The following is a 15230-nucleotide window of genomic DNA, read 5'->3' as shown; positions in this document are numbered from 1 at the left end:
TGGCCCCATCCTGTATATTTCCAGGGCTGGATCCAGAAGGAAAGACCGTATTGCCAGTTTATTCTCATCGATGCCTCAGTTCCAATGCCAAAAGTTAATATCCACAGGAATTGGGTAAAATCGTACTGACATCACCAAATTCCCTTTCTTAACAGAGACCAGTATACAAAAGCTGTAATTAAACTGGATTCACAGATTTTGAAATCCTTTCTTACTTCACACTTGGCTGTGCGTGGTTTAGCTTTTAGCTCCAGCTGAATGCCTTTGGGAAAATGCGTGCCCAGATGTTGCCACTGTGTGAAAACCTTCAATGTTTGGCCAGCGTCTTATTTATTCTATTCCAATGCCACAGGGAAAGCTTCTCCTTCCTGTGCCCGATGCCAGGAATATCAGCCAAGCCAACGCAAGACTTCTGAAATCCCTATCTCAGAATGACCAGGAGATCCTGGCAAGACTATGTTGGAGAACATTCCTCTAACCACTTTTGAAATTTGATTTTTAAAACGTAAATTCACATTTTAACAAGTTTACATTTTAAAATATTTGGGAGAAGGTATAAATTATATGAAATAATGAGAGCTTGCTTGTCTCTCTCTCTCTCTTCCCCCCCCCCCCAAAAGGAATCTTAAGTACCCACCACAGGCAACTGAAAAGAATCTATTAATGAGTAACCCAAAGTGGCACCCCAATTCAGAGAAGGTTTCACACAGTAACCTCCCCTGTCGTATTCTCAAATAAAGAGAATTTCAACTGGAGGGCCCAGAGTGAAACATTTATGCTTATTAATGTTTCACAGACTGTTCTAAAAAGAACAAAGGATGAAGAAATTAGCACATAGAGAAGTCATGGTCCCAATTCTGCTACTCATGCATGACTCAAGGCTTTCTGGGACAATGAACTTATTCTCTTTAATATTTGTCCCCTAATTTGTAAAACTGGGATAAGATTAACAGCCAACTTAATGGGACTGTCAACTGATGAAACCAAATATAAAAATAGTATAGAAATGTTTAAGGCACTATGTGTTCAGTCAAATATTTGTTTTTGGGGGTTTTTTTTGTTAATCCTCACCCGGGGATATTTTTCCATTGATTTTTAGGGAGAGTGGAAGAGAGAGGGAAAGACAGAAACATCAACGTGAGAGGAACACATCGATTGGTTGCCTCCTTCATGAGCCCTGACCAGGGCCCAGGCCCTTGGAGAAGCCTGCAACCAAGATACATGTCCTTGATCAGAATCAAACCAGTAGATGCTCTATCTACTGAGCCAAACCGGCAAGGGCCAGTCAACAAAGATTTCCTAAGAAACTACAATGGTGCCAGATATAGAGCTGTGGATGCAACCATAAGGACCTAGATTAAGGGATGCAGTGTAATTTGTGAGAGGCACAGGAAGGCCAAAACCAGTTTGACTCAGTGGATGGAGCGTCAGCCTGTGGACTGAAAGGTCCCAGGTTCGATTCTGGTTGAGGGCATGACCTTGGTTGTGGGCATATCCCCAGTGGGAAGTGTGCAAGAGGCAGCTGATCGATGTTTCTCTCTCATCCATGTTTCTAACTCTCTGTCCCTCTCCCTTCCTCTCTGTAAAATATCAATAAAATGTATTTAATAAAAATTTAAAAAATAATGAGGCACAGGGAGCTCTGGCAACATGTAGGCAACCTCTGATCCCAATACCAGACAAATATCTGGTAGTGAGCAGAGGTAGATGTGGTTTTTACTTTGGGTTGTCTAATTGTTAGCGCATTCATTTAGCACATCTTTTATTCAACACTCGCCACGTTCAGGCCCCATTCTAGGTGCTAGGGATTTAGCACTGAACCAATTTCTGCCCTCATGGAGCTAACATTTCAGTCATCCCTCACCTATGTGGAATGTAAAATACATGAACAAAATAGATTTAAACACCAAGGCTACTTCTGCTACAATAAAAATAGGTTTTTAAACCAAAACATCCACACACGAAAGTTAAAAGGCATATTCTAACTGATCTCAATACAGTAAACATTTTGTTATTTTAATCTCCAGACCACATTTTACCACATACCAAGTAACTGCCATCGTATAAAAGTCGCTGCTAGGCTTGAGGAGTGACCATTGCATGTGGCGGCAACGGAGTAGCACACTCCCCAGACGTGGTCCCCACCCCCAACAGAAAAAGAACACACACTGGAATCTACCCAATAACAACCCCCCTTTTAAGAAGGGGAATATCAGTTATTTTAGAAACATTTCCTGCAGTCATTTTTTTAAGATAAAATAAAGTCGAATTACTTATTTTAGAAACTAAAGTTCCATTCTGACATGCCAAATGTCTGTCTTAAAATGTTTCTTTTAAAATATTTTTATTTTTATTTTTTAAAGAAAGGCCTGGGAACTAGGCTTCCAGGACATAGCTCAACTGTCTAAAAATTCACTCCGGATGGAAGGGAAGGGAATGAAGTGAGAAAGAGAAAGGAAGGCCCAGGGGTGCAGATCCATACATTGATCAGGATTAATAACCTAGAAGTTTACATATTCAGCAAATACTAAGAGCGAATGTTCAGAGTACAAGGAAAAAAGTAAGTATCTAGGTAAAACTGACCAAAATGCTACTCAACTCCAAGCAAGGGTTCCCAAACCTGGGGTCCCCACAAAAAATACAAAGTCCAAGGCCCAAGTACCCGAAATACCAGATCTGGGGTAGCATCCAGCACTCTTTATTTTTTTAATTGTCCCCAAATAATGCTGAAACACAAAACCAGGTTGGGAATCACTGTTTCACTTTATTTCTGTATTGAACAAAATTATAATATTTACTAGAGGCCTGGGGCACGGATTCGTGCACTGTGGGGGTGTGGCCTGTGGGGGGAATGGCCCCCTGTGGGAGCACCGCTCATCCCCGTGGGAGCACACTGACCACCAGGGGGCAGCTCTTGTGTGTCACAGCGACTGGGCGACTGGTCACTCCACCCTTCGGTCACTGAGCTTTTATATATATACATAGATATTATAATAAAGGGTTAACTGTTTTCCTAAGTACTTAACATTAATCCTCATGCCCATCCTGAAGAAGGAACTTGGGTCATGAAGAAGTCAAACAACTTGACTGACGTTAACAGCTTTTAAATCAAGGACCTAGTATTTTTACTAAAGTCTTATCTGCCCCATATTTTCTTAGCACTTGGATCTGCTGATCTTCAACAAGGTAAGTCCTTTTTTTACAGTCTATGCTAAGAATGTGATTACTCATCTTAATATCACACTCTAAGCATTAACATTTTTAAAAGAGAACTTAGACCACAAAATTCAGTCATAAATGCTGTCATTTAAGAGGATGACCATTCATGCTCCAACCCCATAGAGCACCCATTCAGAGAGGCACAGGCCGCCACATTTTCACACAGGTAAAATTGAGATGTGTCTTTAAAAAATAAATAAATAAATAAATAAAGGCATTTAAAAAAATTGGGCAGTATTTTCCTTAATTTTTTTTACTATAATGGTGGCTTTTATGAACAATGGCACCTCACAGTCAATGACCAGCAGAGATGATCTTGTGTATCTCCCTCCCAGTGCTCTATAACAATGCTGTCCAAATGTTCTGTATTGGTGTTATTAAACATAGCAGACACTAGCCACCTGGGCCTTGAAATGTGGCTAGTATGACCAAGGAACTAAATTCTTAATTTTATTTATTTTTAATTAATGAGCTATATCTACTTGTTTACCAATTTCATTGTTCATCATTCCTTTTAGAATGTCAGTCCTTCCTCCTCGAATCACTTTCTTCTTCTTCCCAAAGTATGTCTTTTAAGAAGTTTCTTGGTAAAGGTCTGCTGTGCTCAATTTTAGTACTTTTGGAAATTATATTTCGCCTTTTTTACTTGAATGACAGTTTTGCTGGCATACAATCAACAGCATTTTAACCTCTTGGAGATATTTTTCCAACTGCCATTATTGCTGATTTAAAAATTAGCTATCAATCTTTTACTCCCTTGGTAATCTTTTTTTTTTTTTCATTCTGAGGTCCTTAGGATCATCTTTTTTTATTTTTTTAAATTCTCATCCAATGATGTATTTACTGATTTTAGAGAGGAAAGAAGGGAGAGAAACATTGATGTAAAAGAGAAATATCACATGACTGCCTCCTGCATGTGCCCAGACCGGGAATTGAACCTGAAACCTTTCGGTGTATGGGCCAATGCTCCAACCAACTGCGCCACCCAACATCTTTTTAATTTTGATGTATTGAAGTTTTCCCATATCGAGATATAGATTTCCATTTACTTATCCTTACTGATATAAGTTATACTTCCTTTGTCCATAAATTACTTGGGTTTAAGGACCACAGGTCATTTATGTCCTTCATAAACCCTTTCTGGAAATTATTTATATGATAAATCTTTAAATATTACCTCCCTCTATTTGCTCTATTATCTTTCTGGGACTCTGCACAAATCTCCTGGTAGCTTTCAACTACACTTTCCTGTTTTTCTTCTCCTTTCTGTTACATTCTCATTCATTTCTTCAAACTTTTTTCTAGTTCATTAATTGCTTCTTCAGCTGCTTCTAATCTAATTTATTACGTTTTCACTTCAACAGTTATTTTTTTCTCCTTAGGTTTTATTTTTGTTTTGTTTTCTTTCCAAAATCTGCCTGGTGAATTTTTTTCTGCAACAAAACCACCTAGATTAATGTTGATTTGGTACACATTCTCCCCCCTCCGTTTTATCAAAGCTCCCATATGTCACTGTATAAGTTTAAAGTGTACAGCAGCGTTTTTCAACCGCTGTTCCGCGGCACACGAGATGTTGCCTGGTGTGCCGTAGGTGCAGACAAGACAAGAATTTTATAATTTTTCACTATTTTGTTTACTTAATATTTCATAATAAAGTAATTATAAAATACTTTCTTTGTGTTTATTTGATTCCTATTCAAGAGAATTACTTTATATATAGTCAATATAGGCACAGAGTTAAATTTTTTAACATTTTCTAATGGTGGTGTGCCTCGTGATTTTTTTCATGAAACAAGTGTGCCTTTGCCCAAAAAAGGTTGAAAAACACTGGTGTACAGCGTAATGATTTCACATATGAACTATACATTGCTAAATTATCACAAGTTTAGTTAACATTCATCACCTCACGTACAAAAGTTTTTTCCTTGTTTTGAGAACTTTTGAGGTCTACTCTTAGCAACTTTCAAATATACAATATTGTTAACTACATTCTGCATGCTGAGCATTATATCCCCAGCACTTATTTATCTTCTAACTAGAAGTCCGTACCTTGACCACCTTCAATCATTTTCTCTACTACCACTTCCCTGGTACTGGCAACCACCAGTCTGTTCTCTGTTCCTAGGAGTTCAGGTGTGTGTGTGGGTGTGTGTGTGGGGGTGTGTGGCTTTTTTTTCTCTAAGATTCCACATGTAAGTGAGATCACACAGTACAGTTCTCAACTGTCTGACTTATTTCACTTAGCATAATGTCATCAAGATCCATCCATCTTTGTTACAAATGGCAGGATTTCCTTCTTTTTTAATGACCAAATAATATGACTGGTCAAATTTTATCTTACGCTATTTACAATTACTTGTAATTACAGGGTGTTTTTTTCCTCAAAGTATTTCAACATAGTTATTTTATATCCTGTATCAGATCATTTTAATATCTAAACTCCTCAGTGTTTCAAATCTATTGCTTTTTATTGGTAACTGGTAGATCGCTCCCGGTGTCTTATTTTCTAGTAGAATTGGAGATCTTTGATTCTGAACTCATACTTGGTTGATCTTAATCAGAAGAACCCTGAGATCTAAGGCAGGGATGCTTTCCTCCAGAATGCATTGACATTTGCTTCTGCCAAAGACCAAGGAGCACTGTCTACCTGGGGCCACTCAACTACTGTCATGAGTCTTAGTAAAACACAGCCTCTCTTATCTTGCAAGTGACCCAAAGCTTAGTCTCCAACCACAGTGGAGTATTTGCTCTTCAGAAAACCTGTTTTTTCTGACTGTTTACGCACAAAGCTCTCAGCTTTGAGGGTTGGTGGGGTAGGAGACATAGGAGATGTCTTAGATCCATGGTCAGCAAACTGAGGCTCATTGAGTGTGGCTCTTCCATAAAATACCACAGCCTGGGCAAGTCTATTTTGAAGAAGTGGTGTTAGAAGAAGTTTAAGTTTTAAAAAATTTGGCTCTCAAAAGAAATTTCAATCGTTGTACTGTTGATATTTGGCTCTGCTGACTAATGAGTTTGCCGACCACAGTTTTAGATCATAAACCCAGAAATGCAGTAAAAAATGTTCTATCCAGAATGCAATGCTTCAGTGTGGAAGTGTGTTAGAGTATCCAGTCCACCATATGCATGTTAGAAACCTAAGTCTTGAACTAATCGTATTTCCTCAAAACCTACTTTTCCTCTTTTGTTCCACATTTTGCTGAAGGGCACTACGGACTCTCGCCCAAATCTGAAACCCAACATTGCAGGGACCAGTGAATGACCCTTCTCTTTCCTCCACTGCCTCAAGTGCAACTACTCATCAGTCCCACCTTCCTGCTTGATCAAAAGTGGGTTTGCATTTAAATGTATGGTCAGTGTGGGACCTAGTAGTGTAATTTTAATCACCAAGAAAATGTTTTAAAAAATAAGGCAGAAGTAAAACCAAAATCATGTATAATAGTTCAGCCAAATAAAGGTGCTCTACATGAAGAAAATTCAAATATAAGTTAAATGGCAGGAGAAATGAGTTTCATAAGACTCTCAGAAGAGCTGGGACTCTGGCTGTCAGACCATAATCACATTTTCCAGAAGAGGCGTGATATCTGTCATGATAAATTAATGTTACTTTGGATTTTATTTGTTTTGTAGATTTGCTTGAGTTTACTGTATAAATTTGTCATTGTTTTATAGTTATATAGGAACTGGAGGCATAAGGAGTTTACACCTAGTTTTATATTCGGCATATTTAAAGTTACTTCATAATAAAAATATTTATACCAGTACTGGGGATTTATGAGAATTTTTCCCTTTAAATAAAGAGGTTCTAAATTAGTAAGATTTCAGAAACACTGGTCTTTATATACATTGCCACCTTTAATACATCCATCATTCTCTCCACAAATGAATAGGCAGAAATGAAATATAACAGCATACGCAAGAAATCATTTACTAAACTCCAATTTCTCCCCGATTCTCCAATTCTCCAGCTGTTTGAATCAACTAAACACTAATGAATCTTTTAAGACAGCATGCTTTGTTTCTTTCCTCTGATAGTGGTGAATCCGTATAAGAAGACTGTTAGAAACACTGCCCTGCCCAGCTCCCACTATCACCCATTTCCACTAGGACTTACAAATCGGTACAAGTGCACCTGGCAACAATACAGCAAACGGAATGTGTCCAACAAAGCCGTCTTTGCCTTGAGGAAGTCCATTTCCTGGTTGGGCTTCAATAACCGGGAATTTTGGTGAGTACAGCATTGTTGTTTTGAATGATTACGAGAAACTCCCAATCATTTCTTTTTAACTTCGGTATTCTTATTCCTTATGGACGGGTGGACGCTAGTTCCTTCAACCACCAGATATTTCATTTCAAAAGTCTCCATACCACGATAAACCTTTCTTTCTCCCACATAGTGACCCATGTGGCAACATTGGATTTCTCTTCCCACAGAGCTGACTCAGTAAGAACCAGAAAGGGCCGGGGGGGGGGGGGGGGGGCGGGGGGGGTCACAGCAATCTCTTACTGGACAGAGGAGCACAATGGGGCCCAGAACGTTGAAAAGGCTCCCTGGGCCACACGGCTGATGGGCAGAGACCTGAATCTGCTTCTACCCAGGCTTCCACCCAATCCAACTCTGTGAGCCATCGGACTCACCTTAAATCATCAGATGTTTGAAACAGCACTTCAAATTAATGACTGTGGTCATCATTAACCAATAGTTTGATATTTTGCTGATAATAACTTGATATCCACAGTTTACAAAACACCAACTCATGTTTCAATAAAAGTCCAATGGAAGTATCTCAAATTCTGAAACCTAATCCCAGGATGCTTATTTAGAAGTGTTTTTTTGTTTTTGTTTTTGTTTTTGAATTCAGAGTACATTAACTCCGGGGGGCGGGGGGGGGGGGGGGCAAGGGGGGTGACTGTACATTTTTATTTCAAAGAAAGAAAAAAAAATAACATTCTAGGGATAGTTTTAAAATAAGAAAGTAACCAGCCCTGACTGGTTTAGCTCAGTGGATAGAGCATCAGCCTGCGGACTGAAGGGTCCCAGGTTCGATTTCAGTCAAGGGCATGTACCTTGGTTGCGGGCACATCCCCAGTTAGGGGGTGTGCAAGAGGCAGCTGATCAATGTTTCTCTCTCATTGATGTTTCTAGCTCTCTATCCTTCTCCCTTCCTCTATGTTATTTAAATAAAATAACACAGTAACCAAATATAACTCTAAGTCGGTGATTCTCAAATCCAGACCTGAGGTAGGGCACAAGAATACGCATCTTTAACAAGCACAGGCTGATTATAATTCTGATGGTCTGAAGGCCATATTGATGGGAAACACTGATCTATTCAACTTTTGGAAAATTAAACCCTTCTACCTAGTCAGGAAGTTAGAATAAAGGGAGAAAAGAGAGAATCCAAAAGATGTACTGCTCCAACAGATGAGACAGCAGGCAGACAGACAGACAGACATGGCGTTCCCCTTCAAGCACGCGGAAAGGTGGCTTTTACAGAGTAACATTCCTACACTCTGGCCTAATAAATTATGCTGAGAGCTGCGGCGAAGAATGTCTAAAACCAACTCAAAGAAGCAATGGCACCATCTCCTGAAGAACGGGTGAAATCCAAGGCCAGCGCAGGCTTTGGCAGGTCCGGGCCCTCGTGAAATATCTGCTTAATTAAGAAGCAACTCCAGCTCTCGCAGGAAATCTAGTTAACCACAGACGTGAAATCATAATTACGATGACCACATCGTGTTCTCTCCCTCTGTTTGTTTCCTCGGGGCATCGCGGATGCCTGAGTTGGAAATGGAACCGTAAGTATTACAGGAACAACATTTGTTGGGACGCTCATCCTGTTTCTTTTTGGTAATTCATAAGTGGAGGCTCTGTTTCAAAAAATCTGAACTGTAAAAAAAGTGTACACATTATCTACCTCAAACCAAGTAATACCGGCAAGCAAAACCTACTAGAAAAGACAGGTGTGGAAAAAGAAAGCGGGAGAGACAGAGGCACAATCAACTAAGGGACAAAATCAAGAGTAAAGAAGTCAGAAAATGCTTGTATGCATGCATATAAACATAACCAATGGATACAAGACACTGGGGGGGGGGGGGTGAAGGCATATGTGGGGTGTAGGGGAGGTTGGAGGGAGTTCAATGAGGGGGAAAAAGGAGACATATGTACTACTATTTGTAATACTTCAAATTTTAAAAAAAGAAAGAGAAAAAAGATACAAAATTAAAAAAAGAAAGAAGTCAGAAATTAAATGTAGCTAGAAATACAAATTGCCACCTCGTGGTCCAGAAACCGTAATACATCATTGTTAACAAAAAAGGGGAATACCGGTTTAGCTCAGTGGATAGAGCGTCGGCTTGGGGACTGAAGGGACCCGGGTTCGATTCCGGTTAAGGGCATGTACCTTGGTTGTGGGCATATCCCCAGTAGGGGGTGTGCAAGAGGCAGCTGATTGATGACTCTCTCTCATCGATGTTTCTAGCTCTCTATCTCTCTCCCTTCCTCTCTGTACAAAATCAATAAAATATATATTTTTTTAAAGGGGGGGGGGGAGATAAAATCCCCTACAAACGTGCTCAGAAGAAAATGACCGAGCTCCTGAGGACCCTGCAGGAGGTCCCCCTGTGCTCCATGTACCCACACCAGCCCAGCTTGCTTCATTCGTGCACTCTCTCACTCTTCCGCTACGCATCCTCTCCTTCTCTTCCTGCTTCTTTCATGTCAGGACATTTGGCAGTTTGTGCTCATTGTTCCCAAAGAAAACCCTGGTGTTACAGCAAGAAAGAAAATGTTTATTGACAGACTGATGTCTGCTGTGAAGGTCAGTGCACGGTTTTCGTTCACAGGAGGGCAAAGTATTACGTAAAGGAGGCGGGTTTTGGACCCTGAGGAGAAATGGGTTCAAGTCCTCACGGCACCGCTTGTCTGCATGACCCTGAGACGCATTTAGCGTTCTGAGTCCGCGGTCTCCTCTACACCATGAGCACCATAGCATCTAGTTATGGAAGGCGTGGGTCTGGGGGCAAAGTGTCCTAAGAGCCTACCGCGGTGCCCGGCGCACAGCAAGTGGCCGGTTTGGGGGGTAGTTTTCACACCTGCTTCATGTGCCCGAGGGCTCTGCAATGTTTTTGTCTGGGAAGGACGGTCCAAAGCAAGTATCCCCAGACTCTCGCTCTGCTCCGGGCTGCAGAGGGCTCTCACAGGACAGTCCTTCTCAAGTGGCCACCTGACACCCCCAGGCTTGTCAAAGCTGTGAGCCCGGCCACTCCCCTGAGGCTTTTCTCAAAGAGCCAAACCAGCGCCCTCAAAAAGTGCTCAGTGTGTCCTTTTAGCTAATAGTGAAAGAAGCCAAAAGAATGAGCCCAAACTTCCACTCCTGGAGCAAGCTAGTCCCAAACAAATAGTAAGTGTGGATGGAGCAAAGATGAGAATGGGTTGTATGATACATGTGCTCTATCACCTCCCTCCCCACCTGCCAGCACACACCACTGCTCCCATGTAGGGATCCTCTTGGGAGTCTGGACGGGCCAGGATATGCCAAGAAACAACACAGAGACAGTGGAGAAAAAGGCTACTGTTCTTACCAAATTCCCATGGTGCTTGGGTAAGAGCTACCTGCCCCAAAGGCCCACTTCCAAGGCCTTCCTTCCTGTAATGAAGAGAGGTGAGTGCCACCAGGGACAAGGGCACCGGCTCCAGAGCCAGGGTCCTGGGTTCCTAACCTGGCTCCTTCCCTCCTGTTGGAGAGTGGGGATTTTTGAGCATGCTTCCAGAGAGGCCGTGGAATATGCCCCAGATGGAGCTGTCAGTGCTGACACCAGGCCAGGCCTTGAGATGCGGTCTCATGGCCCCTTCCCAGAACATAGGCCTTCGTTCACAGAACACAGCCAGCTCTCTGAAGAACAGGATGACCGTGTGAACAACATGGTCGTCAATGGCATGACTCTGATGTTACTTGGGAAAAACTGTTTTGTCTTGGGTTACTTGTTCTGCAGAAACAGGATGTGGTTAATGGGCTTAAAAGCGGTCCCACACAAAGGGTCACTGCTGCTCTCTGGTCTCCCTCCGTGGAGAATGGCAGAGCAGTCGCCCAGCCGGCTAATAAAGGCTTTTTGCTTTTGCATCGGACTCGGCTCCCTGGTGGTCCTTGGGGATCTTGAAATCTGGGCATAACACCACCCTCACTGTGTGACCTTGGATGTGTTGTGTAGAAGGGGCACAATGAGAGCACCTCACGTGTAGAGCTTCTCTGAGAACCGAACGGGTTACAGTGTTTCCCAAAATGTGGTACACGTCCCCCCAGGGGTCCGGGAAGAGTTTGGTGAGGGTACGTGTTGCACCGGAGTTTGGTGGGGATATGCACTGCACCGTGCTTAGCTGCTGCGCCTAATTCTATGTTCTCATGAGTACGAGGGGTACTCAGCGTTATGAAAATTATAGAAGGGGTACACGTATGTCAAAAGTTTGGGAAACACTGGGTTCATATATGTAAAAGCACCTGAGTTAGCTATTACTGCTAGGAAAGAATTACACCCATTTCTCATTAACGAGGTGCAGTGGACAAGAGTATACCGTCTCCTCAGGAAAACTGCTGTATCCTTAAGAGGCTACACCCAAACTGAAGTTTCACAAAGTGAATCACGGTTCAGACTCCCTAGAGAGTCACCCTGGCCTGCCTATAAAGCTCGAAGCTCGGAGCCAGGGTGGCACTGGGAGCCGCTTTCCCACAGGTACGTGCCTGGGCAGTGAGTGTGGCTTGGAGCCCGGAATGTGCATTTGGACAAAGTCATGTCACTCTGATGCCCTCCTGGACATGAGCAACACTGGCTGGAAGCAAGTCCGAACTCTACAGGACCAGCCTTTCCTGGCAGGGGGAGGACAGGGCAGGTGTGCGGAAGGTGCCTCGGCAGCCTGCGGGCTGCTGCCAGAAATCCCTTTCAGCAGATTCCCACTGCACAAGTCAAACACGCACTTCAAACCAGAAAAGGAACTGACATTGGCTGAGCATCTACAGCGTGTCCGGCCACATGTGTATGTGTATCTAGCTATCATCCTATAGAATAAAACCCTAATATGTAAATAGATTGAACTGAGGAATGACCAGTCCCTATGATGTGCACTGACCACCAGGGGGCAGACGCTTGACACAGGAGCTGCCCCCAGCTGGGAGGAAGGCAACCAGCAGTGGCAATCAGGGGGCAGGGCCAGCCAGCGGGCAGTACCAGCCAGCAGGCAGTGCCAGCCAGCAGGCAGTGCCAGGCCGCCAGCCAAGGTGGGTGCCAGTGAGGAACTCCCCCCGTCACCCCGCCTGCTGGTTGCCCCACAGAGGGAGGCACCTTCCCACAGATCCTATATCCCATTGGCAGAAGTGGGGGACGGGTCAGGCAAGTGATGGCACCAGGCCACAGTCAAGGCGGGTGCCAGTGGGGGCTCCCCAGTCACCCTGCCCACCGGTCACCCTACATATCGGCCCTGATAGCTAGCCAGGCCTAGGGACCCTACCCTATATATTGGGAATAGTCTCTTAGATTTAAAAATTAAAACTTGGCAAGGCTACTCTAACACTTAAAAAAACAGGATGATGCAGCGATGACCTGCATGGACTCTGGCTTGCACATTTTGGGATCAGCCCTGATTCTGACACTTGTAACTGTGTGACAAAGCCAATTACTTAACTTCTCTCTGCTTCAGCTTTTCCACCCATAAGATGACAAAGATGGCATTACTGCTTCAGAAGGATCATGTTCTGTATTACTTTTATACTCAAGGCAAAAAAAAAAATGTAGCTGCCCATACAACAGCAAGATGCCTTTCACCTGTATGAAAAGTATGGTCACTGGTGCATGCAGCATCCCGGATTGCGAGAGGGATGTCAGACATCCCCTGAGGGCACAGGCCAGGCTGAGGGACCCCCTCCCCCCAATGCACAAATTTCGTGCACTGGGCCTCTAGTCTACATATAAATACAGGTACACATACCCTGCTCCTCACCATCACTCAGTGCACAGTTACTGTGGAAAGGAGGAAACTGAGGAGCAGAGTTCCAAAGCGGAGCTAAGATTCCCCACCCCCACCCCCAGGGGTGTCTGCCTTTGGCACCGCACCTCCTCCCAGTCCTCAGGAACCCGTGGTTCTAAATCAAAGTCAACGAAACTGGACTGAAGGAGGTCCTTCCCACAGACACTACCTCCCACCCCAGGTCTTCTCAGACTGGACTGAACCAGGACTAAGCTGAGGTTTAGAGATGCAGGAAAGGGTCTACTCACCCCTTGCCTTCTCCAGGGAAAGATTTTAGGACAAATCTAGGCCCAATAGGCCTATATACAACAGAAATGCATTAGCCTTCAGTCTTACTCTCTCCCTTTTTTTTTTTTAATTCTTAATAAAGTAGAAGAAAAGAATAGATGACTTAATAGTCAGATAAAAATTAAGAAAATGGCCTCACCTACCTCAAAAACTACTTTACTATGAAGCTCAGGTAACTTCACAAGATCCACAGTAATATAAGTTAACATTTATTAAACATCTGGTGCCTGACAACCCCCAGAGAGTCCCATTTCACAGATGAGAAAGCTAAGGCAGAAAAAAAGGTCAACATAGCTTGTCCTAAGACCCACAGAGTATGAATGGACATTCAAACCCAGGATAACATCTAGCCTTTCCATTCTTAAGGCTATTCTGTTATTCTGCCTATAAAATTGCTGTCAAGTCATAGAGATACTACTTTTCCTGTTATGAGAACATCCCCATTAGCCGTGAAGTGCCTCCAAGCTGTAGAAAAAGCGAAGGGATGTGGGTAATCCATAAACTGGAATAAATAAGAGAAGCTCGTAAACCTATTTTCAGCTTAATGAATAGAAAATAAATAGAAACATCCAAAGAAAATGAAGGCAATCAAGAAATAAAATTAAAGAAAGGAAAAAAAAAACAACAGGCTTCAGGGAGAAAACCGAACAAAAGAAAATCACAGGATGCAGTGTAGTGGGTGCCGGAGAAATAAATAACCGTCAGGATGAGAAACAAGGGCGGGGGGTGATTCCGCCCACCGTAAGACAGGGATCCAGGATGGGGGCAAGCTGGCCGCAAGGAGCGCCCGGGCCCCACAGGTGCTGCCGGCCCGGCCAGGCCCAGGGCCTGAGGTCACCGGGCCTGGCAGAGGAAATGACAGAAGCTGCTGCCGAAGGGATTAGTCAGAGCCTGAGGAACACCACCCTCACTTCCCCTTCCCTCCCTGCAAATGCGAGAGCATCCCCAGACATTCCTTCTCCACAGAGGGAGGGACCGTTACATACGACACAGACCAGACACACAGGAAGAATGTCTCTCCCCACGCGGCGCCCCCATCAGCCGTTCCGATGCCAGAGGAGGCATCGCAAAGCTGAGCCCGGCAGCAGAAACCACGGGCAGGCAGGAGGCTGAGTCCAGAGGGGGCTTCACCAGTGCCCTGGCTGAGCCACAAATGCCCCGGCTGCGCCACCGCAGGCCAATGCCCCAGCACCTCCGACCATCAGCATCCAGGGAAGGGCAGAGGGGTGACCTGTAAAAGGAAGTTCTGGTCACTCACTCCCTTCCCGTGTGACCTTGGTCTCCCTCTCACCTCTGCAAAGAGAGGGAGAAAGGAGGGATGACACTGAGGATGGTTCCTCTAAGAACTGGACACCCCAAAGAGAAACAAAGCTCACGGCGCTGATAGAAAGCATAGCTACCGCTCTGAGCCGTTCCTACGTGCCAGGCATGGATGAGCTCCTCTAATCCTCACCAAGCCCTCGAAGGCAGGCAGGGGGAGGAACTTGGGGACACAGTCTGTGAGTAAGCGAGGACCTGAACTTGGCCTCTTAACCACGCCACACGCAGCGTTACCTTCAGGGGTGAGACTGCCCACGAAGTGCAGGCTGCTTCTCTGCTCTCTGGCTGAAATTCTATCAACTCACACGGACAGCGTGCATTGCTGAGGGCTGTCGGTTTCTCTGGGGAAGAGGAAGCCACGAGCTTGAAACTCCAGTCTGGCAAA

The 15230-nt window shown here is 44.0% G+C and overlaps 1 protein-coding gene across 13 annotated transcripts in view; it reads right to left on the bottom strand.

The window, feature by feature from the left end:
* Positions 1-15230, bottom strand: part of APBB2 (amyloid beta precursor protein binding family B member 2) — a 323734-nt gene that overhangs the window by 257999 nt on the left and 50505 nt on the right. The window lies entirely within an intron of this gene.

Source organism: Pipistrellus hanaki (assembly GCF_964339955.1).
Source record: "Pipistrellus hanaki genome assembly, chromosome: 1".
In the NCBI taxonomy this organism is placed as follows: Eukaryota; Metazoa; Chordata; class Mammalia; order Chiroptera; family Vespertilionidae; genus Pipistrellus; species Pipistrellus hanaki.
This window is presented reverse-complemented; position numbering and strand designations above follow the sequence as displayed.